The 15,497-nt window shown below is 40.0% G+C and overlaps 1 long non-coding RNA gene across 1 annotated transcript; it reads left to right on the top strand.

The window, feature by feature from the left end:
- The first annotated feature begins 5,789 nt into the window (after nt 1–5,789).
- Nucleotides 5,790–12,106, top strand: LOC140532950 (uncharacterized). Its single transcript, XR_011976749.1, has 3 exons — nt 5,790–5,993; nt 7,362–7,494; nt 11,976–12,106. It is a non-coding gene; the product is annotated as an uncharacterized lncRNA (long non-coding RNA).
- The last annotated feature ends 3,391 nt before the right edge of the window (nt 12,107–15,497 follow it).

Genomic DNA, 15,497 nt, shown 5'->3' with positions numbered 1-15,497 from the left:
TGACAAATATGAAGAATTTGGAAAACCATGAAACTATTTTTAATTAATTTATTCAGAGTGAAAAGAGTAAATCCAGGAAAATAATATGCATAATGGCTATAACAATTTAAATGGAAAAAATAAAAATGGAAACAACCTGAAGTCATCACAATGACCAAGAAAGTTGGCCCTGGAGAAGAACTGAGAAAATTCACTATCCTCCTATTTTTGCATACTTGGGAAGAGGGAGGAACATGGGTATAGTATGTTATGCACCTTAAAAAATTCACTTGATATGTTGCTTGGTTTTGCTGATTTTTATTCTGCTTTCTTTGTTGTTGTTATTATTATTCTTTGTTACAAAGGATGGCTCAGTGGGTAGGGGAGGGCAGAAAGAAATACTTGGGTTTTAATAAAGGGAATTTTTTAAATGAAAAAAATTTTTTAAGGATATTCACAAATCAGGCTGTTGTGGGCCTGGACAGTAATGGAACAGGATGCTTGAATTCACACCCTCACACTTCCTTCCACACTCCCAATCAGGACTATTAGGAGCCAAGAGGCAATGGAATAGATCGAGGGCACTTGGAGTTCACCTGGCCCCAGGTAGATTGATCTACCAGATATGGGACCTTTGAATAAAGAGAATATAAAGTGATTTTTAGAATGTTGACCAGGAGCTCCTGAGACCCAAGAGAACTAGCCACTCAACTACTTTTAACCACCTTTCTGGTAGATTTAACTTTACCAAACTGATTTTTAAAAAACATTTAATTTTTTGCGAGGCAATCAAGGTTAAGTGACTTGCCCAGGATCACATAGGTAGCAAGTGTCAGGTGTCAGGTCCTCTTGACTCCAGAGCTGGTGCTCAATCTGCTGTACCACCTAGCTGGCCCTCCTGAACTGACTTTTAATGCTTAGGGATTGCTTTGACCCTCAACTCTTAAGTTTGGCAATGAATGGGAGGTGAGATGTAGAACCAAAGCTCAAGGGGATGGAAGAAGTCAAGTAAAGGTATATATTTTTTTAAGGATGGGAGGGATTTGGGCATTATTGTAGACAGTAGGAAAGAAGCCTTGAGAACAGAGTGAAGATGAAAAGAATTGAATTTGAGTTTCAGAGAAGTGAAGTGACCTATTCAGCATTATACACGTTGGATTAAATGGAACTTGGTTTCCTTATTAGTAAAATGGAACTAAAAATTCACCACTTAGATTATTAAATTGAGAAATACGCAAAAGATACAAAGTGAAGTAACAGAGGATGAGTAGAAAAGCATGGAATGAACCTGTAAAAATTGTATCAGAATGAGCAGAAATAGGTGATGGAAATGACAGACAAAAGGGGTCTTTAAAAGAAAGCAATAATCAATATTTATTAAGCACCTACTGGGTGCTAAGTGTTTGGGATAAAAAAAATTAAAAGAGTTCTTGCTCTCAAGGAGCTTACAATCTAATAGGGAAGATAACATGCAAACATGTGTATGTATATACATGTAAATAAGTATATCTAATGTTAAGCTATAAACAAGATAAATAGGAAATAGTTAACAGAGGGAAGGTACTGGGTTTAAGAGGGGTTGGAGAAGGCTTCCTGTAGGAGGTGGGACTTAAAGGAAGCCAGGGAGGTCAGTAGTTGCAATGGAGGAAGGAGAGTGTTTCAGGCATGGAGAAACAGCCAGAGAAAATACCCAGAGTAGAGAGAATGGAGTGTCTTGTTCATGGAACAGCTAGGAGGCCAGTGTCAATGGATCAAAGAGTACATGGAGGGGGAGTAAGGTGTAAGAAGACTGGAAAGATAGGAGAAGGTAAGGTTTTGAAAGGCTTTGAATGCCAAACAGAACATTTTGTATTTGATTTGGAGGCAATAGGGAGCCACTGAAGTTTATTAAGTAGGCAGTGACATGGTCAGACCTGTACTTTAGGAAACTCACTTTAGTGGCTGAATGGAGGATGGCTTGGAGTGGGGAGAGACTTGAAGCAGGGTGACCCACTGGCACCCTATTGCTGTAATCAAAGGGTAAGGCAATGAGGGCCTGCACCAGAATGGAAGCAAAGTCAGAGGCAAAAAAGGGGAGCATATTCAAGAGATGCTACCAAGATGAAATGGACAGAGCTTGGGAACAGCTTGGATATGGAGGGGTAAAAGACAATGAGAAAACCAGGATGACTCCTAGATTTCAACCTGAAGTGTTAGGAGATGGTATTACCCTCTGTGGTAAAGAGAAAGTTAAGGGTAGGGTTTAGGGCAAAAGATGATGAGTTCTGTTTTGGATATGTTGACTTGGAGATGTCCCCTGGACATCCAGTTCAAGATGTGTGAAAGGCAGTTAGAAATGAGAGGCTGGAGGTCAGCAGAGAGACTGGGGGAGGAAAGGTAGATTTGAGAATCATCAACAGGGAGATGAGAGCTGATGAGATTACCAAGTGAAGCAGTATAGAGGAAGAGAAGAGGGCCCATGACTGAAGCCTGGGGGATACCTATGGTTAGTGGTGTATCTGGAAGAGGATCCAACAGAGGAGACAGAGAAGGAGTGGGCAGATAAATAGGAGGAAAACCAGAAGAGGGTCTTTGCTTTGTGTGGATGAGATAACTGACAGCAGAGAGAAAGCATAGTTATTTGGTTTTGTTTTTGTTTGTTTTCTCCGCAAAGAAACCTTTGTACTGGAGATAACAGTGGAGGGGAAATTACTTAATAGTTGATGTTCAAAATAAGTATGAACCCATTTTACCCAAATCAGATATGTCAGGTCCTCTGGTCTTGAAAGAATGGGCAGGTATGATTCCTGAGACACTTATCAGTGGTATATTTAAAAAGATCATGGAAATTCCCTATCTGATGATTAGTCACACAATTTGAACAGGAAATTCTCAAGAGAAAATAAAGCTAAGCTATCTACATATATGAAAAAATGCTGCAAATTGCTAATTAGAGAAATACACAATAAAACAACTATGACATTCTACCTCACACCTATCAGATTCGCTTGAAAATCTTTCCTCTCTTGGTTTCTGTATGAAGAAATAATGGTAAAACAAGAGAGGTATATACCAGGAGATGAGAGAAAGGTAAATATTAACTCAATTTTCAAAACAGGGAAGAGAAGAGAGTTTGTAAACCATATGCCCATGAGCTTGACTTCAGTTCCTAGGAAATTTCTAGAACACATCTTTAAAAAGATAATTGACAGATATCTAGAAAGGGAAGCAGTAATTACATAGATTACATAACAAAAACAGGTCATGACAGACTAACTTCTTAAGCTTTATTTAATAGAGTTTATTAACTAGTAGATTAGAGGAATTCTGTGGATATAAGTCACATATTATAACAAATTTTTGATAAAATATCTACTTATTTGTGAGAATCAGAAAGCAAATTGTAGATTAGATCAGAGGTATCAAAAATGGCTAGCGAGCTGCATGTATCCCACAATACTCCTGAGTACAACCAAAACTGGATTAAATTATAATTGGAAAATAGTTTTAAAATGAATAAAAATACAGCCAAACATAGATAATGTTGATATGTGGCTTTCTAAGTAAACATGTATGCACAGGAATCCTTGCTCCATTTCTATTTGTCTGGCATCCCTGGATTAGATGATAATGCTGACAGATGTATTGTAAACTGGTTGGATAGTCAGACCAAGAATAGCTGTTAGTGATTCGTTGTCAACATAATAGGACTTCTCCAAGAGAGTTTCCTTGGGATCCATGCCCACTCCTGCCCTGTGCTGTTTAACATTTTTATCCATGAATTCGATCAAGGCATACTCATCAAATTTGCATTTGACTCAAAGTCAGAAGGGACAGCTAACACACTGAATGAATAGTCAAGCTCCAATAAGGATCTTGACAAGTTACAGCAAGGGCTTAATCTAATAAGATGAAATTTAGTAGGTATAAAAGTATACACTTAGGTATAAAAACTTAACTTCACAAATACAGAATGAAAACAGAGTACGCTGCAACCTCAGTATCAGTGATCGTTGCGATGCGGCAACCCAAACCAAGCTGATTCAATCCTACGCTGAGTTAAGAGATGTAGCCAGGTGACAGCCTTATACTACCCTGCCTTCCTCACACTTCATCGGCATCACTGTGTGTATTCACTTCTGAGCATCACAATTCAGGAAGGGCGTTGATAAGCCAGAATGTAACCAGAGGAGGGCAGTCAGAGTTGTGAAGAGTCTTGAGTTCATATCATATAAGGATTAATTAATGAAATTAAACATGTTCAGCCTAAAGAAGACTAAGGAGGCACATGATGTCTTTCTTCGGGCATTTCTAAGGCAGAGGGATTAGACTTGTTCTGTTTGGCTCCAGAGGGCAGATAATGATAAAAACTAATCTTTAAATAGTGCTTATCATCTGTAAAGCACTGTGCTAAGAGCTTTACAATGACTATCGCAGCATTTAATCCTCAGAACAACCGGGGGAGGTAGGTGCTATTATTATCCCCATTTTACGGATGAAGAAACTGAGGCAAAGATTAAGTGACTTGCACACAGAGTCACACAGCTAGTTAAGTGTCTGAGGAGGGATTTGAACTTAGGTCCTCTGATTCCAAGCCCAGCATTCTATCCCCTGCGCTGCCTCTAATCTAAGAGCAATGTAGAAATTGGGGGGGGGGGGGGGGGGGGGGCGGACGGGAAGGTAAATGTAGGCTTCAACATCCACTTTTTTTTCTGGAGTCCAAGTATAAATCAAACTAAACAAGGGATAGCTGGGATCGTAGAAAATAAAATGGTCAGTTATGATTACATAAAATTGAAAAGCTTTTATAGAAACAAAATCATTACAGCTTGAATTAGAGGAAACAGCTAATTAAGCTGTGTTTTTTGTCATAAATTTGTCATAAATATCTCTGTATCAATTCTCTATAAATCTTGGGTATCTAATTTTTCCTGCACATGTATAAGAACAAGAGTCTTCCCCAAAAAGTGATCAGAAAGTATGAACAGGAAGTTTTCCGAAGGTGAGATTCTAGCTGTCAACAACCCTATGAAAAATGCCAATGGATGAGTGTGAGGTAAAACTTCAGAATTGCTTTTGTTTATGTTTCTTTTATTAGTGATTTGGAACAAAGATGACAAAGATGTTGGTAAATGCTCATGGGTAGTAAATAGTGGAGGGGCTGTAGAAAAATCAGCGTAGTATCGATGCACTGTTGGTGGAGATATCATTTGGTCCAGACATTCTGGAAAACGCTTTAGAGTTATGCTTTAAAAAGTCACTGAACAATGACCTTAGTTGTCCTTTGTTCTCAAATATGAACAAAATTACACCACTGTGTTGAAGTCAAGGTATAGCATGTCAGATTGTGGCTGATCAGACCAATACAAGCTTGGAAGACTCTACCATGGGTCAGGTGGATAGTCCACATGAACATTTGGAATGGCGATGTCTTTAAATTTGTACATCTCATGTTTCTTTTGAGCTACTGCAATTCTGCTTTGCTCATAAAGCACAGCTCCTTCTTTGATGTGGGCACACCATGCTTTTGCCAGTGTCTCCTACCTCCTGTTGATTCCAAAGTTCTTCAGATAGACCTTGAAAGTGCCTTTGTATTGCTTCATCTAACCATCATGTGAGTGCCTGCCTTACGGGAGTTCTCCATAAAATAGTCTTTTAAGTAAACATACATTTGGCATTCAATGTGGTCAGCCTGTCAGAGTTGTGCTTTCTGCAGGAGAGTTGATTGTTTGATGGTTTAGCTTGAGAAAGGACCTCAGTATCTGGTACCTTATGCTGCCAGGTGATCTTTGGAATCTTCTTATGACAATTCAAATGGAAGCAATTCAGTTTCCTGGCATGGGGCTGGTATACTATCCTGGTTTCACAGATATATAACAATGGGGTCAGCACAATGGTTTCAGTTTGGCATACAGTCTAACACCTTTTCTCTCCCACACTTTGTTTTAGAGCCTCCCAAATACTGAGCTAGCTCTGGCAGTACATGGATCAACCTCATCATCTATGTGTACATCCCTGGAAAATATGCTGTCAAGGTAAGTGAACTTATCCACAACATTCAAAATCCCCATTTGCTGTAATCAGTGATTTCATATATGGTTAGTGTGGTGCTGACTGGTAGAGACCTGTGTTTTCTTGGTGATAATTAACCAAAAAGAGCGCAGGCAGCAAGAGAATCCATACTTTGTTGCATCTCAGCTTCAGAAACTGCATTGCGTGCAGCTGCATCTGCAAATAAAAAAATCATGTGTCAGCTTTCGCCCCACTTTAGTCTTGGCTTTTTGTACCCTTTTCAAGTTAAATAATTTACCATCAGTGTAGTAGCTGACCTAGCAATAACACTACTAAGCTTATAGAGGCAGTTAAATGGTGAGTCAGAAAGATCTGAGTTCAAATATGGCCTGAGACACTTAGCTGCCTGATCCTGAGCAAGTCACTTAACCTTGTCTGCCTCAGACTCCTAACTGTAAAGTAGAGATAATAACATCTCTCAGGGATGTTGTAAGGATCAAACAAAATATTCGTAAAGCATATAGCATAGTGCTAGGAATGTAGTACGCACTTAATGGTCCCTTCCCTCCCAACTGTACCTCAAAGAATTAAAATACCAAGGGAAAGGCTCTCTCTCTCTCTCTCTCTCTCTCTCTCTCGCTCTCTCTCTCTCTCTCTCTCTCGCTCTCTCTCTCTCTCTCTCTCTCTCTCTCTCTCTCTCTATATATATATATATATATACACACACACATATATATACATATACTTATACAAAAATATCTATAGCAGCTTTTTTTTCAGCAGCAAAGAGCTGGAAAATGGGTATCTATCAATTGGAGAATGACTGAATGAATTATGGTATAGTAACGTAATATTATTATTCCATAAGAAATTATAAATAAGAATTCAGTAAATTTATACACTACTTAAGAAGACTTATATGAATTGATGAAGAGCAAAGTAAACAGAATCAGGAGAACTGACATGATTAGTTAAAAAAATGTTTTTTAAAAAACATTCACAGAGTTTTAGAACTCTAATATGGCAATCAATCATGATTTCAGAGGACTGTGATGGTGAGGCATACTTTCCTCTTTCTTTCAGCAGAGAGGAGATAGGTAAGTACATGATTAGCCACCTGTGATGATAAGTTCAGGATGAAGCACTCAGACATTGCCAATGTGTTGATTAGTTTTGCTTGATTGTCCAGACTCATGCCGAGGGTGGGTGAATAAAGAATGAAAAAGCATTTATTAAGCACTTACCAGATACTAAGCACTGGAAATAAAAACAGAAATGGGAGAGACAGTCACCCCGCTCTTTTTTTTAACCAAGCATAACTTATTGTTTTATTCATATAACCAAGCTGTCTTCATCTCTGAGATTTTGTGACTCTCTACAATTCATTACAGAGTTGAAAAGGACCCTCATAGATCATGGAGCTAAAAATATTACCAAAACTTCAATCCTGCTCTCAATATACAACATATAACATACAAGCTTTCAGTTAAATATCATCTATGAGAGGAAATAACTTCTCCCAAGGTAACCCAATTCATTTCTTAAAATAATTTTTTGGTATATTTTGACTTTGTTATTTAAATTTCCCTCATACTTCTCCATCTTCCTGTCCCAAAGAGCCATCCCTTATAGTAAAGAAGATTTTTAAGGAGAAAAAAGAAAAGGAGGAAGAATAGGAAAAAATCAGGTAAACTTATCAATAGAAAAAAATCTGACATCATGCAAAATTTCCACACCTGAGAACCCTTCACCTCTGCAAAGGACTGAGAGAACATGTGCTTTCATATCTCCCCTTGGGGGATAAGGATGTCCTTTGTAATTTTGTTACATTCATTTTTCATTGTTTTGTTCTTCTTTTCATTTACATTGTTGTGGTCATCACATTTATTGTTTGCTTTGCTTTACTTTTCATTGGTTTGTATAAGTCTTTCCATGCTTTTCTGTATTCATCATATTTGTCATTACATAGAACACAATAATATTCCATTCATGTATATACCACTTTTGGAAAAGTTCAGTTTGGTAGGAATTTGTTCTTTATGTTGAGCAGGTTTTTCCGATAAAAGTATCATTTCCAAGATATATAGGGAACTGATTTTTTTCATAAGAAAAATAAGACCATTGTCCAATCACATAAATTATCTGAGGATATGAATAAACAGTTCCCAAGGAAAGAAACCAAAGTTATTTATAGCCATGTGGGAAAAAAATGCTCCAAATTACTACTGATTAGAGAAAGCAAATTAAAACAACTTTGAGGTGCCCCCTCACACCTATCAGATCACCTAATAAGACAAAAAAGAAAAATGATAAATAATGGAAGGGATGTGGAAAAATAGGAACACTAATGCACTGTTGGTGGAGTTGTGAATTGGTCCAACCATTCTGGAGAACAATTTGGAACTATGCCCAATAGTTATGCTCCAACTATAGCCAAATAGGCTGTAAAACTATGCCTACACTACTAGTGTATGCATCCACTACTAGGTCTATATCTCAGAGACATCAAAGAGAAGGGAAAAGGACTTATTTGTACAAAAATACTTATAGCAGCTCTTTTGGGGGTGAAAAAAACTGGAAATTGGGGAATGGTTGAAGAAGTTGTGGTATATGGTTGTGATGGAATACTACTGTGAAGTAGTATTCTGGGAAGACTTACATGAACTGAAGCAAAGGGAAGTAAACAGAACCAGGAGAACACTGTACACGGTAATATGATTATTATAAAGATGATCAACTGTGAGAGACTTAGCTACTCTAATGAAGACAGTTTCAAAGGACCCATGATGAAAAATGCTATTTATCTTCAGAGAGAGAATTGTTGAACTCTGAGTGCAGATTTTCCACTTTCTTTATGTTTCTTGCTTTTGTTTTTATTTTGGGTTGTTTTTTTTTTTTGCAACATGGGTAATATGGAAATATGTTTTGTATGACTTCACATGTGTAATTGATATATTGTTTGCCTTCTCAATGGGTAGAGAAGGAACAGGAGGAAAAGAGAGAATTTGGAACTCAATTTTTTAAAGTGAGTGTTAAAAATAAATGTATATATACATTTATACATTTATGTGTATGTATATACGTATATATACATGTATTAAAGAGAAAGTTCCTGCCCTCAGGGATTTTATAATCTAATAGATTATAATCCATAAAATGAGGAGGAGGGAGGAGAGTAGATAATATCCAAGTTTCCTTTTAAGTCTGGTATTAAGGTTTTGTGATTGTATTTAAAGGGTTGCCACACAGAAAAAAAGACTAGATGGTCAACTTATCCCTTGAAGGCAAAGAAGTTATAGAAATAAATTTTAACTCAATATTACTTTGAGTATGGGTCAAAAGGCATATACTGTTTAGTAAACTGTAAATAATTTCAAATTGTTTTGCAGAACAGCGAAACCATTTCATACATCTACCATCAGTGCATGAGTATGCCTGTTTCCTCACAGCTCCTTTTTTTGGGGGGTGGGGGTGGGTCATATTTGCCGCTCTGGTAGATGGAATTTCAGAACTGCTTTAATTGCATTTCTCCAGTTAGTAGTGATCTGGCTGGTCCCACTCTCAAGAAGCTCCCCCAGTCCAACTGGGAAAGACAAGTTCAGCTGCAGGATAGCTAAGAAGGCCCTCAAGTCCTGAGAGCTCGGCACCAAGGTCAGCACCAAGAAGACAGTACTAGGAGGTCTGCAAGGGTGCAGAGACAGGACAACTCCATCTCACTAGAAGGGGTCCAGTCTGTAACTCCCATTTCATCCAAACCATGGGAGCAGGCAAGAAGCTGGAATTGGTTCTGGGGGTCCTGCCTAGGAAGTTGTTGGTGGAGGAAGGCCAGGAGACAGGATATGTGGTGGTGGTGGGTGTATCTCAGGTGGGTGGTATGGTCCAGGGCTGTGAAGGGAGTGCAGAGGTAGGGAGGATAAGGAAAGGGGAGGGGAGAGGGGAGGATTCATTGAGAAATCTCTGTGATACAAAGAAGGGAAAGGAAAATATAAATAATAGGAGAGGAAAGAGGTGATGAACTCCAGAATTATATGATTTCCTCAGTTTCCCAGGAAAAAAAGCACTAAGGAGAGCCATCATTTCTAAGTAAGAAAATACCAAGTCCTGACCTAGGACAACCTAATCTGTTTTGTACAAAGACCAAACAAAATCTTGGAGATACAACAAAAGTATTTTACTGGATATGACTAGTAACTAACCTAGTAATCTTCCCCTTTTAAACAACCTTTTTATAAATAGAGTACAATTGCATAAGAAACCAACATTTATTTGTCTGTATCTTACTTTAAAGCTTTACATTTTGATCTTTAACACAAAACCATCTTCTTTACCCCCCCCAAGAGACTTTGAAGGATAAATGAGGTGACCACCCTGTTGCTAAAGAGAGAGAAGGGCAGGATTGGGAGAGCTGTCTGCCATGATAATGAGACTGCAGAGAAAATGGTAATGAAAAGAGAAGAGGAAGAAGCAGAAAGGAAAATTAGAAGTAGCCCGAACATAGACATGTAATATGCATGAGTATTCTACACTGGCAAAGAATTATGGGAGTTACAGCCTGTGCTAAATTTGATTTACAAGTGGATTAAAGATGATCCATGTCCCCCACCACCCCACACTGGCTCCCTGAGGATAACAGAGGCTTCAGACAGGAGGCAAATATTGCAAACTGTGGTTAATAGGTTTGGATACTGCTTTCAGACATTAAGGCATGACATTGCTTTACCAAGAGTTCCCACTAGGTGACACTCTCATCCTCAAAACCGGAGTCATATATTCCTATGTAGCCAGCTTTTCTGTGGCTAATAGATGCAGTTGTTAGAAAGACCTTTGCAGGTGAAACAGACTTTGAAGGTCATTTGATCCAACCCCTTCGATTTAAAGCTGAGGAGGGAAGTGACCCATTCAAGGTCACATAGCTAGTACCTGATGGATCCAGATCTCAGATAGAAGTCTTCTGACTACAAATTTTTATTCTTTCCATTCATGGCACTTACTGAAATGGCTAGAAGCTCAGGAAATGTCTTCCCCACTGTGCAGAAAGGAACCATAATGGCAGAGGAAGGTCACTCCATACCACCGTTGGAGTGGCGAAAGCTTTTTCTGACCATCAAGTCATTTATGTATTCATTCAACTTTCATTCATTCCTTCGACAATTATTTATTAGCACTTTGTATGATGGACTGGGATTGATACAGACAGTCCTATCAGCAGAGATAAGTCAGTCACATGGCATCCAAGTCTATAATTAGGAAGTTGAGCATCCAGGACAAATTCAGTTGAGGGGGACAGGAGGAGTGTTAGGAGAGATGTTGAGAAATCTCAAGATCCTGCTGGGAAAACTAGCATAGGTCCACCATCTCATCTCACCATCATTCATACGTGCCTGCTTCTTGGGGGAAGAGGGAGGGGCAGTGAAGGCAAGTTCCAGGAAAGAAATGTGATAGTGAAGAAGGGGGTAGGGCGCAATCCAGGGCTGGGCAAGAAAACTGGTGAGGCAGTAAGGCAAAGAAGTGCAAGGCTCTCATGGGACAGGAAAGCACAGAAGACTGTCATGAGGAGGAAACTGTATTCTTCGCATCCCCAGATAGTGGCATCCAGGGCCTTGCCCTATATCGATTATGGTCTGGCAGTAGCCAAAAAAAGGAAATGTGATTTTAGGCCACGTTAACAGAAGAATAATAGTAAGAAAAGAGAGGTTAGAGTTGCTAACCTCTGTCCTCTGTACTGATTAGAGACAACCTCTAGAATGTTAGGTCCAGTTCTGAGTGCTGCACTCGAGAATGGATATCGACCGGCTAGATGAAGGTCCAGAGGAGAGCAGCTAAGGTGGTGACAAGACTGGAAATCCAAACAATATAAGAAACTCATTAGACAAGAAGGAAAAAACTAAAATGACTTATACAAGCCAAATACTTGAAGATTTGTCATTCTTTAGTTGTGTCCGACCATAATGTTCATGGGATTTTCTTGGCAGAAATACTGGAGTGGTTTGCTATTTCCTTTCTAGGCTGTTAAGGCAGACAGAGGTTAAATCCAGATATGAACTCGAGTGTTCCTGACTCCAGGCCCAGCACTGTATCCACTGAGCCACCTTGCTTTCTTCCATACTTGAAGATGGTAATCATTAAAATTAACAGTTGTCATGTGGATGAGTTATTAGACTTGTTCTTCTCAAAATGTCATAAGTTATAGATATGCAGACTTCAGGTCAATACAAGAGGGAAAAGAAGGAAATAAATATTTATTTAGTGTATACTATGTGCCAGGAACTATGCTAAGCATTCATTGCTCCAGTGTGTAGAACCCTAGACTTAAAGTCCATAAGACCTAGGTTGAAATCCTGCCTCAGACGCTTTCTAGCTGTATGACTGGGCAAATTGTCCAATCTCTTTCAACCTCAGTTTCCTCATCCACAAAGTGGGCATCATAGTGGTGCCTACCTCACAAGGTTGTTCTAACGATCAAATAACCAAGCCCTGTACAACCTTTCAGTGCTATGTAACTCTGGTTTTAGGGACTCATAATAGAAAAGATCCAGGTTTGCTTTCAGGGGTTTTGCTCTTTTCTTACTCATTGCCCCTACCCTGAATTCTGGGTAAAGAAGAAAAGTTTTATGGAAAGAACAAAAACAAACAAAAAGCCTCCAATGATTAGCCCTCTTCTAAACATCTACAGAAATCTCAGCCACTCAGTTCCAAATTTGCAGGTTTCCCTCCCTGCAGCTCCAGTACCTTCCAGCAGATGTCGCTAGACATTGTTCTCTATTTTGGTTCCTTCTGCCATCACCTGTTGCTCTCAACTAGGGAGAGAGCCAGGCGTTCTCCGTCCACCCCACCCCTACCAACTTAATAGAGAAGTCAGTTAATGATCATGTTGAATGGCTAGGCCGAGGTGATTCCCAATCCTGCACAGTAATGACCACATCCCTCTCCTGTCTTTTATTCTCCCCCAAAGTAGACCAGTTCTCATTCAGTCTTTTGACCAGGAGAGTCCAAGAGAATCCTCTGTGGAAGAAAAGTGTTCTCTGACTTTGGGTCTGGTCTTCTTCCTCAAGGGAAAAGACTTCACAAGTTTTCCCTTGGTAGGAAACACCTTTCTCTTCCCTCCCTGAAATGCCCAGCAGTGTAATCCCTACCTTTTGACTTTTTTGTCCCCTTATTACCTCCAACACTGCCACCACTCTAGGTCCTCATCACCTCCTTAAACAACTATTGCCAACAGCCTGCTGATTGGTCTGTTTGCCAGAATTCTCGCCCTACTCCGAGCTGTCATAAAGATCATCCTAAAGTGAAGGTCTGGCCATGTCACTCTCCTCTGGAGAAGTGAGGCTGGTGACTTCGCCCAGCCCTCCCACATTTGGAGAGTGAAGGACAAACAACGACCTCAAAAAGCCTCTGTGGCTCCCTTATCACTTCCAAGATCAAATGTAAAATCTTCTGGCATTCAAAGCACTTTATAATCTGGCCCTTCCTTTCTTTCCAGTCTTCTTATCCCTTAGGCCATTGCCTCTACCCCCAAAAATGTAGTCTTCAATTCAGTGACACTGGTCTCGTTGATGGTCCTTGAACAAGACAATCTCCTCACTCCTGGGCAATTTCATTGTCTGCTCTCCATGCCTGGAATGTTCTCTCCGATCTCTATCTCTTGGCTTCCCTGACCACCTTCAAGTCTCAGCTAAAATCCCGTCATCTACAAGAAGTCTTTCTTGTTCCCCCTTAATTCTATTGCCTTCTCTATGCTGATTAACTCCAGTTTATCACGTATGTCTGGTTTGTAGACAGTTGTGTGTGTGTTGTTTCCCCTACCCCCATGCAAGCGTCTTGGGAGCAGGGACTATCTTTTATCTTTCTTTGTATCCCCACTGCTTAGCCCAGTATCTGCCATATGTTGTTCAGTCCTGTGTGACTCTTTGTGACCCCATTTGGGGGTTTCTTGGCAAAGATTTGGTAATGGTTTGCTGTTTTCTTCTCTGTGGTTTAAGGCAAACAGAGGTTAAGTAATTTGCCTAGGGTCATATGACTAGTGAGTGTCTGAGGCTGGATTTGAACTCTATCCATGGAGCCTCTAGCGAGCCTCCACCTGACAGGTGCTTAATGAATATTTATTGACTCACTAATTGACTCTCAGCCTCTTTATCTCTAAGGTGGTGGTATTAAGAACAATGCCTATCTCTAAGTGAAGGCTTTGTCCACCTTAGGGCACTACATAGATGTGAGTAACATTAGTGTTATTATTTTGCCAACTGGGAAGGGCATCTTCCACCAAGAGAACATCTCCAAATTGTCCTGGAGCTTAAGAAACATCCCAGTTTTTCCCTAATAGCTCTATTAAATACTACAAATTGCTGAGATTGTCAACAGTCTTCAACAGGTATCACTAGACGTTTCTTCTGTCTTGGATCCTTCAGTCATTGCCTCTTGCTGCCAACTGGGGAGAGAGGAGACTGTCCTCACCTGAAGTGGGGGCATGAGTGCTCTTGGGCAGATGCCATCTGTGGGATGACATTCTTTCAAGTTGCTTACTAGAGAGGGGGACGGAGGAAAGTTCCCATCTGCAGTTTTGTCAGTCTGCTAGTTGAAATCTAGTACAAATCTTACCCCCGGAAGGCCTTCTCACCCCTTCCTTCCTTCATTCCTGGGTTCCTGAGGTGGGCTTTCCATTCACACTGTTTATCTTTTATTTACCTGGTCATTCACGTTGTCTCCCTCACTGTAATGTGAGCTCCTTGAGACTAGGTCACTACCCATGTCTTTGCTTCCTAAAGTGCTTTAGCCAGCATTATTTCAAAGAGCTAGGCATGGATTTTCTATGATTTACTCCTGGTTTATTCTGCTATAGCAAGTTGTTTATATATAGGAATGGGGAGAAAGAGAGAGGAGAATGAAGGAGTAACTCAAGGGGGGAATAAAAGGACCTAAGGAGAGGAGTGAAGGGTAACTAGATGGGGGGCCCTAAAAAGCTTGTGCTCTGGTAAACAGAAAATCAAATAGTGGGGCAGTGTGTTTGCCCTGGCCCCCTCTGGTGAGCCCAAAAGCTCAGACATATATATCAAACATATTATACTTGGTAGAGTTAAAAGGACACCTCAGTTTACAAATGAGGAAACTGAGGCATCCCCCGCCCCCATGAGAAGTGACTCACTCAAGGGTGAACAGTGGCAGAGGTAGAACTCGACCATACAGCCTCTCCTAATTGTCCCTTCCTTATCTGAATGTGGACTAATCCTACCAAAAGTTTAATAATTGGTGTAGGGCCTTGTCTTTCTGCCCCTCACCCTATTTTAAATTGTCTTATTAGCCCCTAAACAAAGCAGTAGCTTTAGAATATAGTAAATGATACCTTCCCCACCCATAGCCCCCAGCAGATTTATCTGCTGTTTAGGGAGGATCCATCCCTGGGTTCAGGTCAAAGAGCTTCAGAGCAGGAAGACAGATACAACACCTCTAGCCAGGAGCTCTTCCTGTGTCTTTGACAAGCCCTTCAGAAAGGACTGGGTGGTTTCACTACATTCGCTGACTACACACATTAA

Source organism: Notamacropus eugenii, chromosome 3, assembly GCF_028372415.1.
Source record: "Notamacropus eugenii isolate mMacEug1 chromosome 3, mMacEug1.pri_v2, whole genome shotgun sequence".
NCBI lineage: Eukaryota > Metazoa > Chordata > Mammalia > Diprotodontia > Macropodidae > Notamacropus > Notamacropus eugenii.
The sequence above is the reverse complement of the archived record's forward strand: the minus strand, read 5'-3'. Positions and strand labels throughout refer to the sequence as shown.